The sequence below is a fragment of the Hetaerina americana genome, unplaced genomic scaffold, assembly GCF_022747635.1.
Source record: "Hetaerina americana unplaced genomic scaffold, ioHetAmer1.1.p SCAF_3, whole genome shotgun sequence".
Taxonomy (NCBI): Eukaryota; Metazoa; Arthropoda; class Insecta; order Odonata; family Calopterygidae; genus Hetaerina; species Hetaerina americana.
The window spans coordinates 24,576,910-24,603,857 of record NW_027286874.1 but is presented as its reverse complement, the minus strand read 5'-3'; the positions used below and the strand labels follow the sequence as shown (position 1 = coordinate 24,603,857).

The following is a 26,948-nucleotide window of genomic DNA, read 5'->3' as shown; positions in this document are numbered from 1 at the left end:
GGGTGATGCTGAATATGCCCACATGTGTCGTTGGGAATAGTACCCGGGACCTACTGTTAGTAGGTGCTCTATCTACTAGAGTACCTCATCTCTCAAGGTTAGTAGGTTCATAAAAGTTACCTATCAATAATAGTTTAATAAATGCATCCCCGTATAATCGAATACAATTTGGGATGATAGAAGGGTGACTAGCCAGCGACGATTTTCCATTTTTTAGGAGTTTATGAATGATCTTTTCCATCAGATTATGAATTATCTTTTCCATCTGATCCTTTGCAGGGTGTACGCGTATATTTTAACATATACTCCCATTTGCTTATAATTTTGAAAAATATCCAAAAATATTTTTCCCAAAGAATAAACATCACAGGGTTGGATTCTGCTTCTATCGTAACGATATGAAATAGATCGACTTCTTTTACTTTGGATAAGTTTTCCGCCTAAAATAATATGTAAAATAGTTCTATTTTGTTTTGTTAAATAGGATTATATGCTCTCTCCTCCTATCTAATACCTTTTATCCTCCTCCATATTCATTTCAATTGTATTTACCATTTTCTCTATTACATTTTTTCGGATTTGTTTGAAAGCAGGTCATCTCCAGTAAGCATTATTGAAATGAGAACATACTTAACGAAAAAAATTCTATAACGTTCCAAGCTATACTTATTAATTAATATAAAGGGAACAATAATAAATACTAGTTTTTTATTTCTATAAGGAACCAGTACGCAAAATATTCTCATTTATTTCTTATTCTTGTTTCCCATTTCTTTCATTGTTTTCTCCTATATTTGTAGTTGCAACAGTTCCCAAAGGCGACATTTACCTTCCGTTTTAGGATTGCTCAGATGGAGCAATACGACAACATTTTTCTTACTTATCATTCGAATAAGGAGAAATAAAGACGAGGCAATGGCAAAAGCCAAAAGGCGCGCAGGAGCTGAAAATGATCAATGGAAGCCTTTCAATTTGCGTCCAACTTTCCAGTCACAGGTTTAATGGCCAGGTTAGGTACTCGTAAGAGTGCTTTTCATTGGGAATGAGATGAGAAGCTGTGGGTCGCTTGTTTGCGGTTCAGGCCAAAGACAACACAGGATACATGTGATCCAATCAAGCAACTCATTCGTATGTTGTCAAATCAGCCCTGCTAAATGTTTTCCTGCGTGAGATAATTGGAGGACAATTACAGAAGGGATTGGGTGGAGCGAATGGAAATTGAACACATTTTGCCTAGGGTATAGACTGTAACATTCTGCTTTTTGGATGGAACAGGCAATTTCAAGTTACAAGTTTTAGGATAGTTTTGTGTTCTGGCGTTTTGGACGAGAATACTCGTTCTGTTCTATGGAATACTATAGATACACACATTATTTACCTTGGAGTATTGGAACGTATTAATTGGTTTCTCTTGCTTGCTTGTTGTAGCTTTAACAAGAGTCTATATTTTATACTGCAAATCGAACTAATTTGTTTCATTTTTTCATATGAAAACCAAAATTATAAATTAAATTAAAAGTTCTGGAATCTCTATAAAAAGACCTCTATGAAAACATTTCTATTGTATTTTTCCTTCCTAAGTATAGATATAATTTTTTTAATCTTAATTCTTCTTTGTATATATTCAATTCCGTAAGTAATAGGGTGGGGTACAGCCTGCCATTTACAGTAGTACTGCCGTTATACTTCAATTAGCCATTATTATCGCATTTCTAATTCATATCTTTTTCTTCATTAGCATCTTTTTTTTCTTTGGCATTTCATAGCTTTTGAAATTCGAAAGCAACTTTGATATCAGAGATATTACATGGTCCCAAATGATGTCAAAAACGGCAGCAGTTCAAATGAAACTGCAAAAACTTTCTCGCATAAAATGTCTTGTTTAAAAATATTCCTCGTATATTTTTAAGGAGTGAAACAAGTCCTGAAAGATCATTTTTCTGGCAAAAGAAGCTGGAATTCATGGTAAAAATATATACAATCTTAAAATGTAAAGAATCGTATTAAAAGCTATAAAAATTACCAGAATGTAACGCGGTCAGTAATGATTTTTAAATATATCTGTAAAGGCCTGTAAAACTATAGACTAAAACTTAACATATAGCTACATGAGTAACATCAAAAAATAACTCGCTAATTTGGCTGGTGAATGAGGTTCCCGCTAATATATTGACTCAGATTTTGGAAAACTTGATTAAAGAATTGACTAGTATAACGAATTTTCATCGTATTTATATACAATGACTTTTCCCGTGTCAAAATAAATTTAAAAAATATCTGATTATGAGTTTTTTTTGCTGATGATATGGCGTCTCTAGTAGCAAGCTTCTTCGTAGATTATTCCTCGCATTTACGCTATTGATAAGTATCTTTGCAATTATCTTTCTTTCATAATTTTGTTAGAATATTATTCTTTTTTGTCAATATTTATTGGATATCCCTAAGGGTGGGACATTTCATTGATTGGAAGTAAAATAGCGTTAATCATTACTCTGTTGAGTGTTCCCTTAAAGTTTGATTGTTCCCTTGAGTTGATTGTAGTCCTAAAAGTTAAAAAAAATAATATTCCTTATCATTGTATTCACAATTAACATATATATGTCAATTTATGGAAACAGTATTAGTTTAATTAAACCAGTTAGGTGTTAATTGTCGTTCGCCGTTTTAGGTCGTGATTACAGGTAGTTTATGATGTAATGGTCCAAAGATTTTGATGGGAAGAAGATCAATTTCCTTGACACTTTAGAGAAAACGGATAGCACACAGGCCTTTAATGTCGTCTGTCAGTTTTACCTAAGATTAATTTTGGCCATGATAATACCCATTTACCCTTCATAATTTGGAAATGTATTAGAAATCTTCTATCTTCTCCTCGATTTATCACATATTTAAAGTTCTTTCCTTTATTTTCCAGGTATCAAACAAAGCCCCTCTTTCATCCCTCTGTGAAATTATGCAGAAAACCTATATACTTCCAATATGTCCTCAATATTACCTCCAGTTTCCAATTCGCCTAAGAACTGCCTTTCGCCCCCCCCCCCACGAATTTTGTAACTCTTTTTCAATTTTCTGCCCCTCAGTTATCATATTTATTCCATGATTTTATATTTCCCGTCTCAAAAATCGCCAATTTACGTAAGTTATGAATATGAAGTATCTGATAAATTCTAATTTACCCTCAAAATTATGATGGCTTTTGAATAATTATCTCCACATGTAATCTAAGCTGTAATTATTGATTCATTATTATTTTTCACCATCTGTTTTTTACCGATTTCCTTCTTTTTAATTCCTATTATTCCTGTTTTTATTGAAAATACTCTCCTAGTACGCATTGAATACTATCTACAATTATAAAGTAAAAATTGCATTCTGGAAAATTCATCCTGTAATGTTAATATTGTCTTAATTGCATGGAAAAAAACTGAAACCATCATTATTCCGTGGCACCTAGGCGAGGCTAAATTTCATGCTTGACGGTTATGTCTAGATTTAGTATCGATTGATTGTGACATAAAACTTACGTAGATCAACCCTCAAAATGTTTCGATATATGTGATATTTTGTTGCTTTTGTTGCTAGCTTTGTATTTTCCCCAATGTCAGTTTTACGGATAATTAATTTTAGTATTACTTGGAAAAGGAGCTAAGAAAACTATGTATGTATTATTTATGGGGTTTCCTAATATGGATAACAGTTTACATTTCACGAATTTTTCTATATTTTGCCTTTGAGATATTAAATTAATGTTCCATATAAAATTGCATAAACTCCCCTTTCAAAAGAGTATCATGTGAGATTGACATATTAATTAAAAGTCGCCAGTTTTTTAATTATTAATTCGTGTTCAACTTTAGGTTTGCCGAGTTGGATAATATTTTTACTTGAAATGATAAAATATTCGATATCATATTAAATAATTAAAGCATCTTTGGTACTCGTGTATTCTATTATTTGCATACCATAGAGTATTTAGGGGAATATACACGAGAAAAGAGGGGAGTAACAATCTATTCGCTTGCTTCGTTGTAGGGTCCCCGTGAGAAAAACCATCCGAATTGTAATATCAAGGGAAAGGAGCACTGAAATATGGTTATGCTTTCCGATTACTCGACCCGTGACAGAAAATTATATCCAATGCGTCACCATGATTTCTTTCTTCACAGAAAAATAAGTAGACGTAGGAGAGGAAGAAAAATGCTCACGATTCTTATGAAAGGAAGTGAAATGAGAATGACAAAACTCTGATTCCACTCCTGTCTCCTCATATTTACACTCACGCAAATTTTGACGGCGTGCACGTACGGAAGGGGACTAAAACCCAGGGAATCCAATACAACGTTAGGGAGAGACAGCAGTGAGGGAGAGGGACAGCGGAGTAGAGTTCAGTAGGATAGGAGCGGAAGATTTCTGGTGAGAAAGAGGGGGCGAAAGAAATAAGGGCGAGGTGGAAAGGAGGGGTAAAGGGTATCATATGGTAGTCGAGAAGAAAAAAAAAGTTTGCAGTCCGAGATGGGCTTCTTTTTTTCCACCGCGTAGAAATGAAAGTGAGGGTGGGCCGACGTGAGTTCCACGGGTCTGTGTGTGTTTGTATATGTGGAAGGGTAGTGGAGTTGGGATGAAAAAAAGGTGGTCCGCGGTGGCAGGGGGAAGACCAGGGGCGGGGGTATGGGGAAAAGGAGACCTATGTAGAGGAGGGGCTGTGGAAAGGCGGAGGTGCATGGTGGGAAGGATGAGGAGTATTGGAGCGAGCGAGGGATGGGATGGGCAGAGGATAGTCGTCTTGATGCCCTCCATCAAGAGGTCGATTTGTGCCGGATTGGGTATGGGAAGGATACGAAGTCATTTACTCCGTTTTTCCCACCCATCATTCCTCCTCCTTCTCCCGTCCCGTCCATCTTTTCTTCCACCTCTCTTCTCTTCTTCTTTCTGTTAGTTCCCTCCGTTTTCCGCCGGTCGCCGTCCCAGTATCTGTCTCTGCCCGCCTTCATTTTTACACCCTGTTAAGTCTAAGCTTACTCCACGCCTCCATGCGCCCACACAGGGGGCGCAGACAGAGGTGGTGGTGACAGAGGTGGTAAATTTTCCCCGGTTTTCGGTCTTGATCTTGGCACACCTAGCTACATCCTACAATCTGGGACTTGATAAATCATTTTTGGACCAAAAACATCCTTATTTTTAACGCATGAACCATTTATACGTGTATCTTAAATTATTGAACTAATATTCCCTCAGTAGTAGTAATGCATACAAAAGGCCTTTGGGAGATACGGTGCTAAATTTTTCTCTTTTCTAAGAGGATTAATATATGGTACCCAGGTATTAATGAGTAGATTTTATATTTTACGTAAAATCCAATCGCTTATTTATGACACATATTTCCAAATACAAACCTATCATGTACTTTCATTCATAAAAATATCAGAAAGAAGTGATCTCTTTCTTAAATAAATGTTTTCGTTGTGAATTTTAGATCTCGTCCTCATTCTCTGCGGATTAAACTACAATATCTATGCTACAATATGCTATCCCAATTTCAGCTATTGAGAATCATCTGAACGCTGTCCCAACAGTTGACTTAAATTTCGTAGTTGTAGTTTTCTTTATATAAGTATGTTAATAACCATGATTCAATCCCTCTTTCTGTTAATTGTTGCTTTCCTAGTTTCAAATCCACTGAAGTTAGCTATTAATTTCTCTTTTTAATATTCTTTAGGTTATTCAGACTTTTATCACTCTCTTTATCTCCTACTGTTTAATGTTTTCTCTTGTTGGCATTAGCCGTGATACGAGGGCATTTGATGAAAATATGAACGCAATAAATAGAGTACGGACAAAGTTATCAATTATAGTGTAACCCGTCTTCTTTCAGTATGAATCATTTCCCATTCCCTGGAAGTCTATTATAGGAAACTCGAAACATTTTTTGGGTAGAGTGAGAAAAATTAGTATTTATGTGAGCAATATAAAATTTAGGTGAACTGTTTGCCTGTCCATGATGTCTAATATTGAACTAATATTGTCTTTCCATCATTTTTGTCTCACAAATTTATTATGTAACTCCAAACTGCAGCCTATTACTCATTTATAGATTTTTGTGTTAACTCTCTCCTAATCCTTTTCCCTCCCGATCTTTACCTACTGTGGCCATTGAATTTTATTACTTTCTTATCTCGTCATTATTGCTCCCTGGAAATCAAGATGAGTACTCTAAAGGGAATTCTATTTTAATAATTGTTCCCTCTCACGAACATACACACTCCCCCGGTTATAAATAATTTCTATAATTCACACTTTACTAGAATTTTATTCCTTAAAGCCTCTCTCTCACGCAGTAAAAATATTTCCCTGGCACCATGAGACAACTCTTCACATCTCTACAAATTCCCGTCCTCTATTGTTGACTTGTACTTTCCACCTTAAAATTTTTAATGCTTTATCGTTTTTTTCTCTAAACCCATATTGGATTTAAAATAATTTACATGTGCAACCTTGCGCTGATTTTATTTATTTCCTCACTCGAAACTAAACCGTTTAATTTCCTATTCTCAGGCTATTATTTACTCATCACTACCATTAGTAGCTCATTTTCTTCATAAAATTTTTGCCGGCAAATTTTGCGTATCGGACATTAAACATTTCAGAAAACAATATTCCATTTTACCTTTTATTTTCTTTTAGCCAATATCTTGCTATTTATTCCGTATGGTACGTACAGATCTGTATAGTAAGGCAGTAAATTGCCTCGTTCTTGCTTGTATGCCCTTGGTGTTGTTTAATTGCAGAAAACTCTCAGTATTTAATAATTTTCCTTTTTCCGTAAGCTTTTTCATATTTTCTTTTAATAACTTTTGTCATTTCCTTCACATTATCCTTTTATATGTGTCTAAAAGTGATCCCAAAGTAATCCCTTGACGCTGTTGAGTTCGTTCCGGGCGCCAAATAATGCGGTATAATTTCCATTTGATTTAAAATTATTTTATTCCACATTGCTATTGTTATTTATTGCTATTAATGGGAACCATTGGCCGTGTAAGTCTTCATTTAGAGCGTTCTGAAAAATATAATTTGTTTATTTTGCCATTAGTTCCTTGTGATTTCCCATCAATTATTTCCATTGCTTTCGGAATAAGGGAAATATGTTGGTTCTCTCAAATTCTCCCTTCTGTATTTCCACGCCCTACGGTACTCTTCACTCCTCACACGAGCAAAAGACCCCGCTTACCCTCTCATGATGCCCCTTGCCCGAGCCTAAATCATTCGCCTCCTCCCGCTCTAAATCCCACTCCTTTCCGGCTGCGTCCCGCACCTTGAGAGATGGAAGGAGGCAAAGGGCGGGAGAAATGAATGAATGATTCGAAGTGGTTGACACCAGATCTCTCCGAAATGGACATCTGATATATAAAAAGGAGCGAAAATCGCGGGGGAGAGTTGCACGACAATCTGTAAAGGAAGAGCATATTGGGTCGGTTGTCCGTGGGGGCGATGTGCGGTGGAGATAGCTTTCGGTGGAGGAAGAGAAGGGAGTGTGGTGAAGTAAATGAGTGGGAGAGGGGAACGGCGGAGAAATGTGAGATGAGGAGGATGAGGTGGCGATGTAGATACGTCCATTTGGCTTGGGATGAGGCCAGGAGCATGAGTAGAGGGACTCGGGAAGCCGGTGCAAGGGCTAAAAGAGATTAGAACCTCTACGCGAGGGGATGTGTAAGGGAGATATATAGATTGTCTAGAGAGAGTTGGGCATTGAAGAAGTGTTGGAGCTTTGGGCGCTTTTGCCACTGTGGAGGTAAGAGAGGAGGGGTGCTTCCGATGGGGAAGGAGCGGCGGATAGGACATACTGAGAAAGAATTGATGATCTGGAATGGATATCTCTCCATTACAGTCGGAGATAAAAAGAAATCTGAAAGGTTATTAGCGCACTGCAAGGTATTTCGGTCAGTAAATGTCCTTAAATACGCTCGTCGTGCTTCTATGGACCGGCGAAATCGAGATTGATATTAAGGTCTTTCTAGTAAATTTCGTCTGGAATGAGTCAACGATCTGATCTATTATTAAATAGTTTCTGTTCTCAATTAAAATTATTGCTTTTTACAGGATTGATAACGTTTTGTTGAAGGTCGGACGGCTGACAATTGTTCAAAAAGTTGTCTAATTGTATTTGTTCCTTTTGAATGTTATTTAAATCAGAATTTCATATTTGTGCAGTTCGCAATTTTGTTTTGAAATTAAAAAACTTATCCTGCATGATATCCTTTGTTCTTAATGACTACCATTTAAAAGGATAGTTTTAACGTATATATTCTCGAATATAAAGTTAAAATCAAGGAAAATTTTCAGAGAGGAAATATATTGAGGGCTTTCACCTGAATTTGGCATTAAAATTTTGAAAAGTAATTAAAATTTGATATTTTCCGCATCATAAATTGTCGTTTATAAGATTTAGAGGAAAAATTATAACGTCACTAATTAGTTCATTCCTCTTTCTCATCCCACTTAATGTTACCTATATTTCTGATTTGTAAGGGAAGAATTGAACGCTATCATGTACAAGTATTAATGAGATTAAAAAAAAACCATTGCGTGCTTCATGATTTTATAATACATCATGAACGCTCCGTTAAAATATAACAGCTAAGCACATATACATTTAATGACCCAGAAATTTTCTTTTGGCAGCTTCTTCATCATTAGCCGAATTAAGCGGTATTCACATTTTAGTACAATACACTTTTATTACGGCTCACCTTCCCGGAGAGATATCTTTTTTATCGATTTACGCATATTTTTCATTCCTGTGACAACCCACTCGTTTCCGCCGGAGGTGGTCTTTGGCATTTCAGTTTGGATTTCTGCCTTGGGGTCTTTAAAGGGGCTCGTGTATGCTAAGTTAGCATTATATTTCCCTCGTCTCTCTCTCTCTCTTTCCTTCTTCCTTTTTTCCGATGAGAGTGATAAAAAGCATACGCCGGATGTCATTGCCTCCGAGGGGTCCCGCCGCCCCATTGGACTGAAGAAGGGTGCCCATGGATTTTTTTTTACGTTCGGCCGAACGGAAAAATATTCCACTGGGTATGAATTCACCACTGATCCCAAACGTAAAAAATATCAACCACCAACTGAGTTTACGCTTGAGCACAGCCTCTAGATTTTAAAAAATAGCACGTTGACATATGCAACCATCATACAGGAAATCCACGAAGAGGTTGAAAGCCTTAGATTTTTTCCTCTCGCGGGAAAACCTTAATTCCTTTTTGAGTGGAGAGACCTTGGGCAATGAAAACTTTTCAATCTTCTGGCTGAGAGTGAAGTTCTTATTTACATTCAAAACCTTTCAGTTGCCATGGGAACAGAAAGTTTTGGGTTAATTTAAGGCTCGAGGTTCATATTCTGCCCGAGTTTACTTTTTCATGTGGCACGATTATTACTAGGAGTCTTGTAATACGTTAGTATGCTTACATTAAATTCTAAGGTCGAGACCTCTTTTCCATCATTTTACTGTTTTTTCTTGCTTACAAAAATGATTTTTTCGCTAAAGGACTGTTCTAATTTTCAAAAAATAATTGTCGCCTCGAGGTTCGGTAAATGCGTTTACTTAGTCAAATTAAATAGAAGGAAAGCGCGACCACCAAGGTAATGTAAATATTTTTGTATTGAAATTTTAGTTGCTTGGTATGGGTATGCTTGTACTACTATGTATAAACAGCGTTTATTGGAAACTGACTACTTCTGGCCAAATTCTTTTATTCTTTTAGTAAGATCGATTTGAGGTAAAGGCCACATTCGGAAGAAGTGAGTTACAAGTTTCACGAATGACTTTCCTATAAAGAGCAAAAGAATTTTTAATTGAAATGCATGTGATGTATCAGTTACAATTGGACATAACTTTTAACATGAAATTCAAATTAATTAGTTTGTGTTGACTACATTGTTTTCCTGTTTATCTTTCCTGCTCAAACTCGTGAAATATTAACCCAAGTATGAATTTCAAATGTTCTCCATGTCGGTGATAAAATGCCTACTCATCTCAAAAATGGTGGAATTGTACTAAATGCATTTAATGAACGCTCTATGATCAATGTGTCAGTATGTGACCTAGAGTACGACTAGAAATTTTAACTAAATGAACCTTGAATTTTGTCTTATTTTCAAGGTAGTTGCCCTCCTGGTAGCCCCTTTTTCAATACCTCTTGTATTAAATGTGTTGGGTAGACCCTTCTGCATCCTGTGCTATATAGTGACTATCAGACCTGTATGTAGACTACTCGTAGCATTGAGCGGCAGACATAAATGTATTTTCTATCAAAATATTTTTCTATGATTTGAAAATACTGTTTCCATCAATTAACAAGAATTCTTCCAACGTCTCCATCATAAAAACTCGACTAGACATTATTTCTATTATTCGATTTAACTCATCATTAAAGAACATGGCTTAATTCTCATCCATTTACCTTTCCCAAGTTTTAAAAGGGTCGTTGACGATAAAACCTGCTCAACGTTTCCCTCTGGTTCTTTCTTTACCACTCGGCAAAGTGCCCTTGCAATCTGCACTTGAGCAATGCATCATCAAATTTCATCAAATATATAAAATTTGAGTCATTTGCTCTTTCTTGAATTTAATACGATTTTTTGAACAGAAATTTGGATTTAACTCCCTTTTGGTGGCTTCATACTTGCGTTCTTTGCCGACATCTGTCGTCTATACCTGTAAGATGGAATATATTGCAAGGTAAATGTTAGTATGCGTAGATATCAAGGGCCTTTTGTTGCATGTCAAATTTGGTTTGCTAAAAATGTACAATATAATGATGCAAATTGTTTTAAATGAGGCACCTTAAAACTTATGATAAAGGCGGATGTGCCGGAGAGGGAATAAGTAAGTGGACTTTTTTTGTTTTCCCGCTTAAACTCTATACTCTTTTCAGCCGTTCATTCGGGTTCGATTTCACGGAGAGAACTACGTGTACATTTAAAAAAAATTCTTTTTAACCCAATTCCCCAACTTGGCGTATCGAACTCGGTGCTCATGAGATAAAACACCCAGGCCTTAGGGAAGGAACTTTAAGCCACAATTAACCCATTCGGTCCATTGCCTCAAAAATAAAACTAATTACTTTTAATTCTACGACTCCCACTTTGTCTCTACAAACATCCTCGGTTTTAAAGTTTCTTAAAACTTTTTTTTTAATAGTTCATTCAAATATTTTTATGAAAAATATTGACATTTTCAGAATAATTTTTGGACAATTATTAAGCATCTGAAATTATTCAGGAGTGATTTATTGTAACGGATGAAGTAACATAGAGAGGTCTTTAAGATAACATCAAATATATTTGTCAGTCCGTAAAAAAATCAGTTATGACGAGTTTTATCTCTATTTTATACGTTATTTACTATATTAAATAAATATGTCAAAACCTAACTCTTACACTGGGAGGCACTTTTGGCCTCTGTTGACTGTTTTGATAGAAAAAGTTTACTGCAACAGTATAAATGACTTTGTGATATCCACATTTGTGTACACGAACGTGTCTTTCCAGTGCTTTGCTTGTCTTCACAGAGCAGTAAACGACATGGCATTGGATTGATCCACTCCATCGGTAGACTACGCTTTGAAGCATCCAATGACGTTCTCTTTACTACATTCTCTTTGCCACAATTAAGAGAAAGGTGTGCCTATTTACTTATAGGTGAATTTATGACGGACGTGACTCACAAACAGGAGAATAAAATGGATTGCGTGCTTCTCCCGCTGAGTGCATTAATTTTTCCACCGGATGTCATAACAAGAATAGAACGGCACGACAATGAAAACAACGACCGGTTACCTAGCAAAAATTGAATTACTCCAAATTAACGCATTTACCCAATTTGCATGATTTTGCGTTTACCATTCGCAAGCAGAGCCATGTGGAAGTTAGGAGAGGGAATGCATGGACGGTGGAGGCCGGTTAGATAAGTTGCTAATTGAGCATGTGTGCAGGGTAAAGGGAAAGGGAGATGCGAAAGGGGGGTCGGTGGGAAGGCGGGGAAGGAGAAGGGGAAATATCACACTTGACTTCTCGCCCATTAAATACCTCCATGGCCATTGCAAACGCTGAAGCAGAACACAGCGGAAACAACGAAATGTGAAATACCTACGTATGAGTGGGCCTAATTAAAGCGTCCTATTTGAGGGCGTAGTTGTATTTTTGTTATTTACCCACTCTAATTACGAGACATTTTAGCTTACTAACCGAGTAATCTCCCGAGAAAAAAAGTCTATCTATTTTCTCCGAAGAGTAAAAAACTGAACACAACTGTGAAGCAAGCCGGTCTATTTATCGGGATAAAGGTAGTTTTCATTTTAATTATATTTATTTTTTTAGTGAACAGGTGATGCGGTATAATTAATAACTCCAGATTGATAAGTATACTATTACGATCATATTAATAATTGATATTATTTTCAATTTTGATGGGTCATGGAAAATTATGAAACACTTCTTTCTGTTGAATTTTTTATATTGACTTCAGCAACTGCCCATACTTGACACCAGATTCTGCCTTCAGTACTTTCTGTTTATACTCTGCTAAATACCAATTACAATCAGGCAATCGATACCTTTAAAAAAAAAACAAGGGGAAGACTTTATCTATGCGATATTGGAAACTTTGAGGGTATCTTATTAACGTGATTTTATTCCAAAATTTTATCTGACTTTCGTAGGTCCAGGATATATCCATTGAACTCGGGAATCTTCAACGATGTCTACGAATCTTGTTTGCCTACGTAGTACATCGAGTAGGAGACAAGAAACCCACATAAGAGGGCGTCGTAAGTTTAAAAAATGAGAATGAGTCAACACGCGGAACATCTCTGTTCCCATTACAACACGTTAGGCTTGGTTACCCCGAATGGTAAGCAGTGAATTAAGAATATTTTAACCCCCGGATAGGTACAACCATTTCCAAAGGCCGCGCCAAGGAACAATCAAAAAGAAACAAGTTATGAAAACCTGCAATCATTAAATAAAAACCTCGGACAACCGTAAACAATTGGCTGGGAATTAAGGATGAAATATGTAGAAAATGCTGGAGACACGATTGTTTTCGTCTGAAAGTGAAGCCTGTATTGCATTTGTATCAACCGATGGTGAAGATGGTGGAGACAGTGCATAAGACAAATACTCTATGTACTTCCGCCATTGAAAGAAGGCTGATTGGATTGGTGAAAAATTGTGTAGATACATCAAATGTGGTCGGTACTAATGTACTACTTGCATTCAACCATCCTTTATGAATATCGCGCAAGGTACAGGTAGGTGTTCCCAAGGTACTTGAGCATATAATAAAATATATTTCTCTGAAAATTATTTGTGCGGAGTTCGTGATCTCCAATCTAACATGTCGATAAGGTATTGCAGCATCGATGGAGTTAAAAAACTGAAAACTATGCGATTAAGAGTTGCATTTAAGTGATTAGAAAAATGCCTACGGTACAGCAATCTTTCTCTATTATGTAGAATTAACTCAACTTATAACTTTACTCGAATATTTGTATATGGACTATTTTTGAAGAAATGGTTCAATATGACCATGAATAAAAATATTATGTGAGGCATGTTACCATTTTGCCGTTTTTACCATAATTACTTGGTAATGGTGAATGTTTTACCGGTTCAAGGTGACAAGCAATACCCACTCTCCCACTCATGGAGGTGTACGTTTCACGCTAGATGGCAGTCATAGTTTCAAAATCTACGTACAGTGCCTACGTTAATGACGAGGTATAGGCGTAAATACGGTTGCAATAAATACAGAACTACCTCAAATCTAAAAATCCGAAAGTACAGGTATATATAACGATGTACTAAAATTAAAAATTTCGGAAAAACATTCATAACCACGATTTCATATTCCAAGCAGTTGTTTTGAAACTTATGTAGCTTATCAGCTAAACCTAGTTTAAAAAGCATTTTTTATCTTCGTCGTCAAAATAATTATATGATACTATTGAATATACGTTAAAACTTAGAACACTAGCGTCTTTTTTCTCTTGGTAACCAAATATTTTTTAGTTTAGTATTTACCCGTTTTAGTTTCTTAAATGCTTCTATAACCTTTTTTTTTTGACTTTTTTGGTTTATTTACTCCATTTAGTCGAAGGTATCAACGTTATTTAAGCGCAAACAAAGTATTTTCAATTTATGAATGGTTTGGGTTGAAATCTTATCGTGATATACTTGTAGTTATTAATTCTCTTGCCTTGAAGTCAAAGCCTTGGAAACTTAACTTCTGTGAAACCTGGCTTGACCAAAACGGGCGTTCACGTATTCCGTCATTGCGTACTTGGCTGGTTGATATTCTACAAAGCCCATCTCTCTAAGCTCTATCGGAGGAAAAAACGATGACATCGGCTGATAAATCCTCGGCAGTAGAGACGAGCGCACACGTCCTCTATTTCTGCCAGCCCTTGGGGGGTTGGCGAGGCATAATTGATCCTCCGCCTAATAAGAACTAGGATGCATTTACGGAAAGCGTCGGTCGCAACCAATTACGCGGGCGTAAACGAGCGGCATTGGAGAAAGCTTTGCCTCGACCACCACCGCCGCCTGTCTTCCCATCTCCTCATCAACTCCTCCCCCTTTTCTCACCAACCCCCGTTGCACACATTTCTATCCCTCTCTCTCTCTCTCCCTCTATCTGCGTACAGCCCTCCTCGATCCTCTCTCCTTAGTAGGTGCATTCTCCATCGCTCCACGGTGGCAAGGGCGAGAAAATATCCCTTTGACCCCATAACTCCGTTCGGTCGACCCTTTTGGGAGTTTGTACGGCAAGAGGAGATATCGATTGTGCGGTGCCAGGGAGTGCTGCTTAGGATCCGCCGTGTTTTAGCACGCGCTTGTTTGTACCTGCGTAAGGGCGCTCTGCCATGTGACAGGTTCCTTTGTATCCGTGCGTGGCGTGTGTGTGCTTTGCGTTATTGCGTGTGTTTTCCTGTGCTAGGCAGGGTAGGTGGCCTCACTAGGCTTAAATATGGTTAGTGTACAAGTCATATTTTCTACTCCATCATTTGCCTTCTCCTCCACCCGTATCTGTCGCTCTTCTCACCAGCGCCTTCTCCTCAAATACGTGTCCGTACTTCTCAATTTAGATACGCTCGTTTGTGGAGGAGTTCTGGTGTCCTCTCGGAGTTCTCTCTTTTTCGTCCGAAATCTAAATTATTCCTGTACCTTTGCATGTTAAAGGGGTTTGTGAAGGGTATGATACCCGCAGCTTGGCAACATTGGCGAGTGAGCAGCAATGCCTCTTGCTCCAGTGCCTTCATCTAAGAGAAATATGGAATGTTTGTGTGGATGTAGATACCCCTTTTGCCGGGAAACGGTTTCAGATGGTAGTTAATGGGTACGTAGCTGTGAGACTGTGAGCTGTAAAATTTGGTTTCGAGAAATTCGAAGCAATCCCAAGGCTCTGCTTATGGAGCTTTCGTGTGGAGTTACAAGTGGAATCGTAGCCTTTCGTCCTTAGACGACCTTCATGGAGATGATATCACTGGGTTGAATCCAGATATTTTTGTGCATTCATTTATTAACACTCGGTGAAATTATTAACATGTCTTTGGAAAAGGTTAATATGTATTTTTATCTAACTTGATGAAGTAATCAACTTAGGAAATGCCATTAATTATATACTTAAACGTTAAAATGACTCTTACATTTACTTTGATAGTATATTCCATGTAATATATTTTAACTAGTCTAATTGTACGCTAATCAACTTTTTTAATGAACAAGCTACTCTCTAGATTATTTTTGGTAACTTATATGATATCGGTAGATTTTTGGAGGTTTCCTGAAATTTCTAGCAATGTTAAGCCATTTTATATAGAAGAAACTCATTTTGCCTTTTTTGTTTTTTATCCATCAATCTATACCGTCATTATGCTTACTTTCCACTGTTACATCTCTGCTAATGCCAATCCAAGTACTTTATTTTCTTTCTTTTCTCCTTTCTCTAAGCCTTCAGCATCCCGCCACCTCACCGCTTATTACGTTTCTGCCTACTATTGCCTCAACACTACTATTATCTTTCCCCACCATAACCCCTGCTTATTCTATTTTCAACTGGTGACAGTCCTTCTCAACACCCAAACCAGTTAATTTTCCAGTTGATAATTGATAAATTTTTCCAAAGGCCAGGTTTCTTTACTTCGCAACGTTGAACTCCTCATTTCTATAGTAAAATCAATCTTCGAGTGAATTTTTAAGAAATCCTTTCATCCTATTCACAGTTCAAAACTGAACTGTTCCACCTAATTTACTTTAGCACTTCTGTAATTGGCTTTTACCTCTGCATCTCTATCTTTGATAATTTCATCACCGTCATCTCCTGGCGGTTTATCTTTATCTATTACCCCTCTTATTGATTACGTAATCAAACAATCCATAGCCACTAAAAAACCATTAAGCGACTGGAATTGTGTATAGCGAAGCCATCCATTTATGATCCAAACACCACCAAATGATTTCAGCCCTCTGACCTTTCTGCCCTTTACCATTTTCTCATGTTAGTAATGTATATATATATATATATATATATATATATATATATATATATATATATATAATGATTCACATCCGGGAGACTTTCATATAAGTTGTATATGTATATACGTATATATATGTGTGTGTGTATATATGCATATATATATATATATATATATATATATATATATATATATATAATAGCGTACTCCGATATGCTGCCTCGCTGTCATTTACTTGCTCCGACGGCTGGCTAAAGCTTTCTAAATAGCACGAAGCAAATATGAGTCCAATTTCAACATTTACGATTTATCAATATTTTAAATCAAAGGAGCGTATCCATCTTCCGAAACCCGAAATTATGTTCAATTCAATGGTCCTTTATTTAATTCCCCATACTGCTACTTTATTGATCTTTGGGATGAACATTATATCGTTTATGAAATCTTCTGGCCAAACGCTTTAGTTATTGATGTTACAGCGTGGCTGATTATAATTGTTTTCAATTTTTCCTGGTTTTTAATTCTGCAAGGATTTCTCCATTCCATCAGACTTGTTTGTCCTAACTAATAATTGTGTTAAGGAATATTATTTGCAGTATTACTTCAATTTTGTCCTTTGAGTTGGAATTGACCGGGCACATACACTAAAGACGTATGAAAAAAACATGAGGAGTCGATGGATTTAATACTGAATGGTAAAGGGCGGCGATAAACTAATCTTAGGATAATAGTAATGATTTTTTAGATTTTATCGTTTCAAACATTCACCTGCTTCTCCATTTTTACATTACTGGTGAATTTTAAGGAACTGCGGGTGATGCCGCAAAAGTAACTTTTGACGGAGTCATCCGCTAATAAGCATTAAAATGCATAGATTTCAGAGAGTTAAATTAAAATGAATTTTAAATTCTTAAATGGCTGTATGGTAATACATTACTGGCCTGTGGTTCCAAAATGAAAATGTTCATCTGAAAGTACATAGCAATTAAGCTCTGTCTTAACAGAGAAATTTTCTTTCTAGCTTCGCTCTTATTACTCTCCCGTAATAACTTTGTTTGTGTTTACTTTAAAATAAGAAGGATATTAGAATGAAAAATAATATTTTGATTTCTTCATTATTATTATTGGCATCCACTTGACTCGCATTTTCTCAGCCATGAAATTATCCAGATCGTAAAACACGAGCTTGGTGCGCCTTACACTCGAGGTGCTAATAAATCACAAGGTGATTTATTAGCACATTCTTCCATAGTTTTATTTTTGAGTGAAATATGTCCATTAAAAAGCATGGATGAACTTAATCATTAAATTAGAAATAACAAATCCAAAATATCTGCATGCATCAGTGTCCTTATCTCCATATCATTGAATATATTAACTACAGTAATAATATAATGTAGTAACAAAATAATTATAATGTAATAAAATAATAGTAGTATTATAGCAATCTTAAAATTGCATGCTAATAATTGCTTTTTCTTAACGGTAATGAAATGAATATTTATTTGCATATTTTAAATTATACTCACATCGTATATATTATGATAGTCGTTCCATTTGCAACTCTGCCGGACAAAATGGCGGCAGCACAATTTTAACAGGGTGCCAAATGGACACTTTTAAGTTTCAAAATAATTTATCGAATTATTAAATTCGATATTTGATATCTTAGTTGTATTCTATGAAAAAGGTAAGATTTACCCTCAAAAATATTTAAAGATAGATGCATTCCATAATAACCGACATATAATTGAAGGAAAAAATGACGACGACGTCAACACTGTACGTATATTTGAAACAATGTAAGTTAGAATCGTGAAAATAAGAAAAAAGTCAAGTTTTGGTTTCCCAAGGCCAGTTGAGAGTCGAAAAATTCACGTAACAAAGAAGCCTTACAAATGCATGACTTTTTTTCCAAACCTGTATTCACTAGCTTCGCTTCCTCTAGCATGTTTTTTTACCCATTAAAAGAGTAATAAAGATGTATTCTTTTTCCAAGAGACGGCCGGTAGCGAGAGAAACGAATGAGAAATAGTGAGGAAAAGAGTGTATGGAAAAGAAGGAAATATATACATATACACGTGAATCCAAAAATAAAAAAAATGAAAGCTTCGACGATATCGGTGAGCATGGGGATGGGGCAACTGGTGAAAAGACGAAACAATCGAGGGAGGAGGAGCATTATTTTTTACAGAAATAAAAGGTGAATAAGCAAGGAATAAAAACGTGCTGGAGAGAGTTGCAAGTAGGGCTTAAGACTTTTTTTCTTAAAATAATAATCCTTATAGGAAAATACGAAGGAACGGGAGTTAAAATAATGGCGTGCAGTGAGTCGGTGGGAATGGCGAGGGGGAAGTATAGCCAGCGGAAACGTCGACAGCGGGCGATCTTAGACCCTTCTACCGTCGGTAAGGGCCCAATGGAATAGGTAGGCATCCTTCGCACACATGATTCACTTCCTCGGTCTTAGTCTGGAATAGGGAGAGCTTTGGACGGAAATGGCGGTGGGTGGAGATGCGCGGCAAATGGTGGTGCGGTTGGATCGGAGGACCTCCTCCCTCGAAGAAGTGTCGAAAGGGTTTGGAAAGGTGAGTAGGTTTTCGGGCACATTAAGAGGATGGAATGGGTGGTTTTTGGCAAGCCCTCCCCTCTCTCTCCATCCCCCCCCCCCGAAACTTTTGAGCCCCTCCGCCGCCTCCCGGTCGTCCCCAGCGCCACGTTCATTTCGCGTCTCCAGGACCTCGGGTGATAACGGTCTCCGTCAGTGGCGCCCTGCAGCGGTGCCCTCGTGAAACTATGGCCTTAACCGCAAAGTCGCTTTAAGGATGACAACTTGAGCGCGTGACAGGGAGAAATATCCGAAATTGCTGGGCACAGGGGTGTTATCAATTGGTCTTTGACAGTAACCGATGGCGCTCATTTGATTTTTTTTGGGAGGTTGGATCAAAAGGTGTTTCTTATTTTTATCTGCTCGAAAAATTTTATCGCCTCTTCTCACCGATGGCCGATGTACATTGGTATCGTATGTATTTTTTTCTCTTTGTTAATTTTTGATTTGTAAAAATTGGCTTTCTGGTAACTAGCTAATGCTAGCTAAAGCTGAAATTTATTCAATTTTTATCAGAAAATTGGTCGGTAAATATAATTTTAGTCATTTAAATGGCATTCCTAAGTGAAAAATTCTCCCCGTATTCATTCATTATGTTCAAGGGATTCGATATAATTTTCAATGCCAAAAAAATTGATTTTAAAATTATATAAGACTTTAATTTGATATAGGGACTTGATAAACCTTATCCAAGTCACTCAATTTTTCGCTACTAATCTTTACTGTGATATGGGGGCTTGATAAATTTCACATCGAGGTTATACGATTTCGATTTTCATTCATATAATTAGTTGCATGCTCATAATTCGTGAAATGGGTTCTCATATTACTAAGACTAAGATCATTTGTTTGTGTTCAACAGATATTATCCTCATGATTATTTGTTTCTTAGTCAGTTCTAAAATATTAAAGCATGTGTTAATCAATGTATATTGATTAAATTTCCCCGCAAATTCTAAAGAAAATGCTTTTATTTTGCTCGATATAAAACTTAAATAAATAAAAGCAATTTTTATTTTTAATGGTCAGTATTATTCTGATATTGTAACCTTTAACCGAAAAAACATAAGTAGCCTATGCTTTAATGACTCGGCTGGGGTGATAATGGTCCCGGCGATGTTGACTGCGACTATCGACGTTCATTTACAATTTCCATAGGAATTTAGGAACCAATGTTTTACATATTTAAGTAGTATGTAACGTAATTTTTTCTCGTGTTTGCAAAATGTTCACAATATTATCCAAATAAATTGTGAAAAAAAACTGTGCTACACTCTGTATTAAATATAAGTTAGTCAATATTTTATTGAATCGGTCGAAATTTGTTATATGTATATGTTTGCTAGTTCCTGAATCAAATTTAGCCTTCCTAATACATTGAGTTTGTTGATGGTAATGATTTTGTATCCCCTTTTCCAAAGGTATCGTTTATAAATGAAACATTTTAGCCTATGTGAGACATAAAATCAGATTTTTTTGAGAAATTGCATTAAAAATATTAGATTTCGATGAATATCACCTTAATCTTATTCAACCACTTTTTATACATATTTGTATACACTTGTGACCCTAATTTCTTTCAGAATCGATAAAACTTATTTTTGGGTACTAAGTCATCATGCGTAATCAGCTACCTTAAGTTGATATGCAGGTAGTTGAGGGTATTTAAAATGGGGTTTCAAAATGGAGGGTCGTTCAGGGTTGGAGTCTGAGGGTAATATTGTAATAAATACCATACTAATCAATGGCGTTATAAGTGCTCATTTCTCTTTATCGGAGCTAAAAGAGGTCACCATGTAATTATTTTGCGATTCAGATATAAAATTTGGTGAAATGATTTGGAATTTTCTCGAGATTACACTCACGGACACGCTCCATTTCATGAAAATTTGGTCATAGAATGAATGACACCGTTGTATTATTCTTGCATTTCTATAATTCGGTAGCCTTTTCCTCACTAACGTATTATATTATTATATACCTAAGTATTATAGCATATTATATATTACCAAAGTTTATTTTAACCTTCATAAATTTTACAATTGAGGTTCGATATTTTTATTTCACTTATTGATGAATTAAAAAAAAGTAAGAGCTTGGGTTTCCTGAGCAAATTGTCACGATTGAAATATGAGCAAAATTGCACGCTTAATAATTAATGGTTTATAATTGTGTCTTGTAAGTTATATTAAGGTATACATTTATGTTTTTCGTTCTCTCCTATGGCAATTTCTGTTTCATTCTCGATAATGGTTCGTTAATAATGTAACAACCAATTACCTTCAAAACGGTGATTAATTGATCACATTACAAATTACTCATTTTAATGCATGTTTTGCTCATAAGTTTATTAAAAGCTCTATTTTGATTTAATAAGAATGAGAAAAACTTTAAAATACTCTGGTGACGTTTGGAAATAATTTCGTCTGAAAAACATAATTTCAAATGTCGATCATGTCCTCTCATATTAAAATATAACAAATATTTAAATAAATTTAAATGATATATTAACACAATCACATATATTACCAATATATGTGCCGCAAAATTTCACATTACAGCCTATTTTATTTGTCATACTGTACGTAAATCATATGATTCATATCGTGAATGATAGTAGAATCATTTTTTACGCCGATGATACAATCTTACTACATTATAAAAATTGTAAAGCAGGCTAAGGAATTAGTGAAAAAGATTGAAAAAGATTCTTTGATATAATGGTATGTCGATTGATAATAAATCAAATAAACTAAAGTAGTGTTTGTAATGTCTAAATATCGCCTCTTGAATACAAAGTTATTTAAATTTCGTACAAATGTTTAGCCATGACGATGCGTTTTTGATATGAGAAACCATATAAATCATCTCTCGATGTTCATACCCGGTCCAGTTATTAGTGAGAACTAAAAATTCATTTAAGTTATTTCGATAAAATAAATTATATATACATATATAAATACATATATTTATTTATATGTGTGTGTGTGTTTAATGTTTGTGAATTGTTAATTTTTTGTTTCGTGAATTTTGAGGACGAATTTGTTAGAATAAATTGGTTGAAAGTAATGAATGTACGATAGAATATAAAAGTAAATTGGAAAGAAGCTAGGCGTAAGTCAGAGAAAACTGATCTGCAACCTGTTTGGAGGTATTGGTAAGGGAGGCATTAAGGGCTCATGGCAGGCATTAAAATAGGGGGAAACCCATAAAATCAGTTACATTGGCTGTTAATGAGCAAGCTATACATATGATGAATTAAATATCCCTTTTCAAAAGAAAGTACCCAAAGAAAGTTGTCAGTAATTTACTGTCTTTATAATGTCCAGTGAAATATTTTGGGTGCAATTTTAATGGTCTCCACCAAGATTATTTATCATAGATTTATTTTTTAGAATAATATTTAGATTGATTCGCCTAATTAACTGGCAAAAGCTAACATTTGCGCTGTACATTTGCAGGCTAACATAATAGTCATTTATCTTACTAATCTTTGGCCACTAATAGTAGGGACCATCAAACTAAAAATGTGCCGTGAAAAATCTCTGGATCTAAGCATACTTCGGAAGGAGGAAATCTTTTGAGAAATATTCATATCGGTCAACAAAAAATTTATGGGAATAATGAATCATTTTTATATCAACTTGTAGCTTATATATCCAAACTCTACCAATTAGCCAAATTTAGGAATTACGCACGATCTTTTTATTGTGAAGTTTATCTAAGTGTTGCTTTTCATGACATTCAAATGAGATGATTTTGGATGTGAAAACTCTATTACCAAAAACACCTGGCAGCTTTTCGTCATACATTGTTATCTGAAGGAAGAAATAATGTAAGATCATGAAAAAATGCAGGGACAAATTTCCGACTATAGCTTACCTATTCCCTGAATACAATATACGTTTTACGCGTATACAGGCACCAAAGCTTGATGCTACAAACCAATAATTTAATAAGAAGTTAGCATATGAGATACACATTTTCTTAATATTGCATCGTCCTTTATAGAGGAGTCGTTTTGCCGGCATGCGTGTATCAAAAGGTAAAATAACGAAGGATGATTAATTGTGGAAGACTCAAGAGGGTTCAAGAATGACGAAATAATCTTTGAGCTTCGTTTAGAGGGCTGAATTCAAGCAGGCGGTAATGACCCGAGTTTTTGATGGTAAAATAATTGGTGCGTACATATTATGACGGTAATCTGGAAAAAAGTCAACTTTTATGACGCACCTACTCTCTACGCTGAATCGGACCTTAAGATTTGCGGGATTGCCTGGTCTGCTTTTTTCCACCAATATGAATAGACCGGCTCCAGAGTTATTCCTTACTCTAGCTCCAATATCGCTCATTAAATTTAGTGTTTTACTTTGCTCACGATAAATAACGACTTTTTTTGCGTTCATATTTATTCAAATACTTTTTAAATCAGATTAAAAACGCAATTTAAAACTTTTTGTTTTACTTTCTTCGGTGAAAAATATTTTCTTTATAGAGAAAGTGAGCCTTATAATTTATTGTTTTGTTAGCGTCCTAGTAGAATTTAGTGTTCTAAATGTTAGAGGTGAAATTAAACAAAGTTGAATAACTTAACCTCTTGTGAGAGAATCATGGAAGAAGACGTTAAAAATTATTTTTAATAGATTATTCCGGAAATTCAGTCTTCCTTAAACATGTTGCAAGGTTTGCGGAAAAAAATGGCTTGTGTCTAAGAACGATTCATAAATGAAAAAGTACAATCAAGGAAGTTATTCAAATGGCTAACAACGTCCAAACACGTCGGAACAAAACTATATTTTAGATAGCATATTAGCTGTTAACTCATGTTCCATCGGTAAAACAATTTATACCAAGGAGCGGTGATTTGATTTTCATTTTCGAAGTCGCTCTTATGAGAAAATTTTAATATTTTAATTATATCAACTTCGATTAAGAAGAGTTGGCGTCGCAAAAATATTATAAAATAAACTTAAAAATTTGAAGAAAACTAAGGTGTGAAACAACTGAAATGTTTCTAATAACATCTTTAATAACTGAGGGGAACAGAGAAATATAAATGGGAAACATGAGTATAAAATGGAAGAGAGCCTACTTGTACATTCATATTTAAAAATAAAATCATGAAAAATACTGGAAGAGATAAATATAAACTGTTGATCTTTCTCCATTCTAAAAAGTACAAGAATATTTGTCGTGGGTAAAGTCTGGGGGATAAATTTTTCCTTGTGGGAATTTTGTTGATATTTCTGTGTTAAGTTCAAACAGAACGACTGTTCAAAACGATGGAAAAAAGAATATTACGTTAGCATTGCACTCACGAGGAACCTCTTTATAATACCAATTGCTATAACATCCAGAGCATTATTTTGGTTATTCCACTTAACCTGGACAATCTAGAGAAAATAATACTGCTAATTATTTTTCCGTAATTCATGTCTTAAATCCCAAAAACATTCTTTTAAATTCATGGACAATATAAAAGTAAAATTTGAAAGTCTCTAGTAGTTTTGGTTAATTTTGTTACCTGGATTTCAACGTACTTATATGCTTACTACCTGATGTGCTTTTTAATTAATCCTGTACAGAGAGAAATTTATGCGAGTCACAAACACTAATGTTTCAAATGAAGAAAATATGACGGTTTAGATAAATTTAGATTTTATATACCCTTGCTTGCTTTCTTGCTCAGGTTCCTGAGAAAAGATACGCATCAAATAAGACCTCAATCCAATCCTCAGAACACGCCAGTGCCCCGCCGCAGGCCCCCGGGCGAAATGACGAGAAATTTCGTGTTCTCTCCTTTTTTTAGAGGTGCCATTTAAGAAACCTCAAAAATCACATAAAATTTCTTGATAATATCAGAAAATGTATGCATTTATTTTGAATAATAAAATCAATGTAACTGTCTGAGGATGAATACATATATCTCATGTGTGCCTTAAAATTAATAAATCGCTCTCATCGTAACCATAAAATGTAGCTAAATCTAAATAATTTCAACGCCTTCTTTCTTTTTAGTTCAATTATAGTACCCATATGTTAGGGATCATAAAAGTTACATAAATAAATTAATGACCCTTTTTAAAATTGTAGATTACTCATTTGGGGAAAAGCATTAATGCTTAATGCACGCAACCCTGAGACATTTTTTCATAAATTTTATCTGAAACTTTTTTTTAACAACCTCTCCACGAAATGCAGTAATTTCAGTTTTTTAATGATGATATGTTTTGTGCCAAGGGAGACATTTGGAGGCAAAGAGGGAATATCGCGATCATTTTCAGTTGTCGTCACGAATTGTTCAAATAATATCCAGCTTTTCCAACGGCGATCCACCGATTCTCCATGTGAAGGAAATGAGGCGGTAGGGAATGAGTCTTGTAACCTGTTAGAGCTTAATAAATATTTTTTAGCGGAGCTTCGATAGGGGGCCGTCAAAAGTGACGCAACCGCGGCTAGTTCGTAAGCTTCAAAGGACAATTCCAGCTTTTCGTAGTTCCCCAAGACGCACTGGATCAACGAATCGGCGACGGCGAAAGAATCAAAATACTAGGCGTAAGAAGTGTTGCCTATCCCGTAGGCGGTGGAGGGTGTAAGCTCTCGCGTGAGAGAAGGCCACTCGGAGAGAGCGAGGTGCGTAATCTCCCACTCCCTTGAGCATACCCGGCGGCGCGCCGGTCCGAGGGAAACGAAAACACGTGAAAGTCATGTTGTGATGGGGCCGGGAGAGGGCCACCGTGTGGTGTGGAACGGGAAGAAGAGGGACACCTAATAAACAATGAAAAGGTACCCACATTCCTTTTTCTTTTGCCGCACAGAGAAAGAGAGAGACAGGAGTGACCATAAGGTTCGCTCTGCTACTCACCTGCTCCTTCGCTTGTTTTGAGGGTGATTTCCGCCGCAGGGATGGATTTTGAGCGTCGATACGGCCAATTATCGAGGGATGATGATGATGGCCCGCCGCCGGCACGGGGTGCGACGTTCCCCCCCGCACGAGACGGGAGACTGAAGGACGAGGGATGATTGGAATGCGACCCTGAGATTGGGACGACAACCAATGAGTTTTGTTTCCTTCTATCGTTGTCAGATCGTTGAACGATGAACTCGGGATTATGAAGGGATGTTCAAAAGTGGGAACACGGCGGAGCGGGATACTCGCAGAGGCTTAAAGAAAAACGGTACTGGTACGGTTTTCTTCCGCCAAAGTTAATCCCCGCTTCCTTACCTGCCTCTGGCTCCAACTTTCCGTTTAATGAAAGGAGTCTCGGCCTTTTGATGGTCCTACAACTTGATAATGGTAGATGGGTGACTGTCAATCGTTTCAAAATTTCCCTATTTTCTTAAGTGATCAGGCACTTCTCATTAAGACTTTAATGCGATAAGGTACACAACTGTCTTCACTGCGCTAATTTCGTCAATCCTTACAGAAGACGAAAAGTCAAAAAACTCTTGCGCCTGACCTAACGCCGAAGCACATTCCTGTATTTTTGGATTTTTTTCCAATTGATGTAATCACATTTGCTGCAGACCGTTTTCAAATTGCATTTTCCCAAAAACCCTAATGGTAACAAGGTATTATTTAAGTTAATTTAAATCGCTCGGGTGATTGTATATCCCCAACACGAATAATCACGCGGATGGATTGTACTTGCAGGCACTAAGTCTTCGATGGTGAACATGTGAGGAAATCTGCGTGACGTCTGCCGTTCTGTGACAATCCCGTGCCGTGTGCTCGAAGAAAATTGTGACGCGGCGTATTCACTCGGTCCTCGGCGGGATGTTAGTATGGAGTTAAGTGCGTAACGCGAGCC

The 26,948-nt window shown here is 36.2% G+C and overlaps 1 protein-coding gene across 1 annotated transcript in view; it reads right to left on the bottom strand.

Moving 5' to 3' along the window:
- LOC139689965 (discoidin domain-containing receptor 2-like) overlaps positions 1-26,030 on the bottom strand; it is a 654,793-nt gene extending 628,763 nt beyond the window's left edge. The window contains exon 1 of the mRNA XM_071587123.1: positions 26,003-26,030. The gene's annotated coding sequence lies outside the window, so the exon portion shown is untranslated. The remainder of the gene's footprint in view (positions 1-26,002) is intronic.
- Positions 26,031-26,948: the final 918 nt, after the last annotated feature.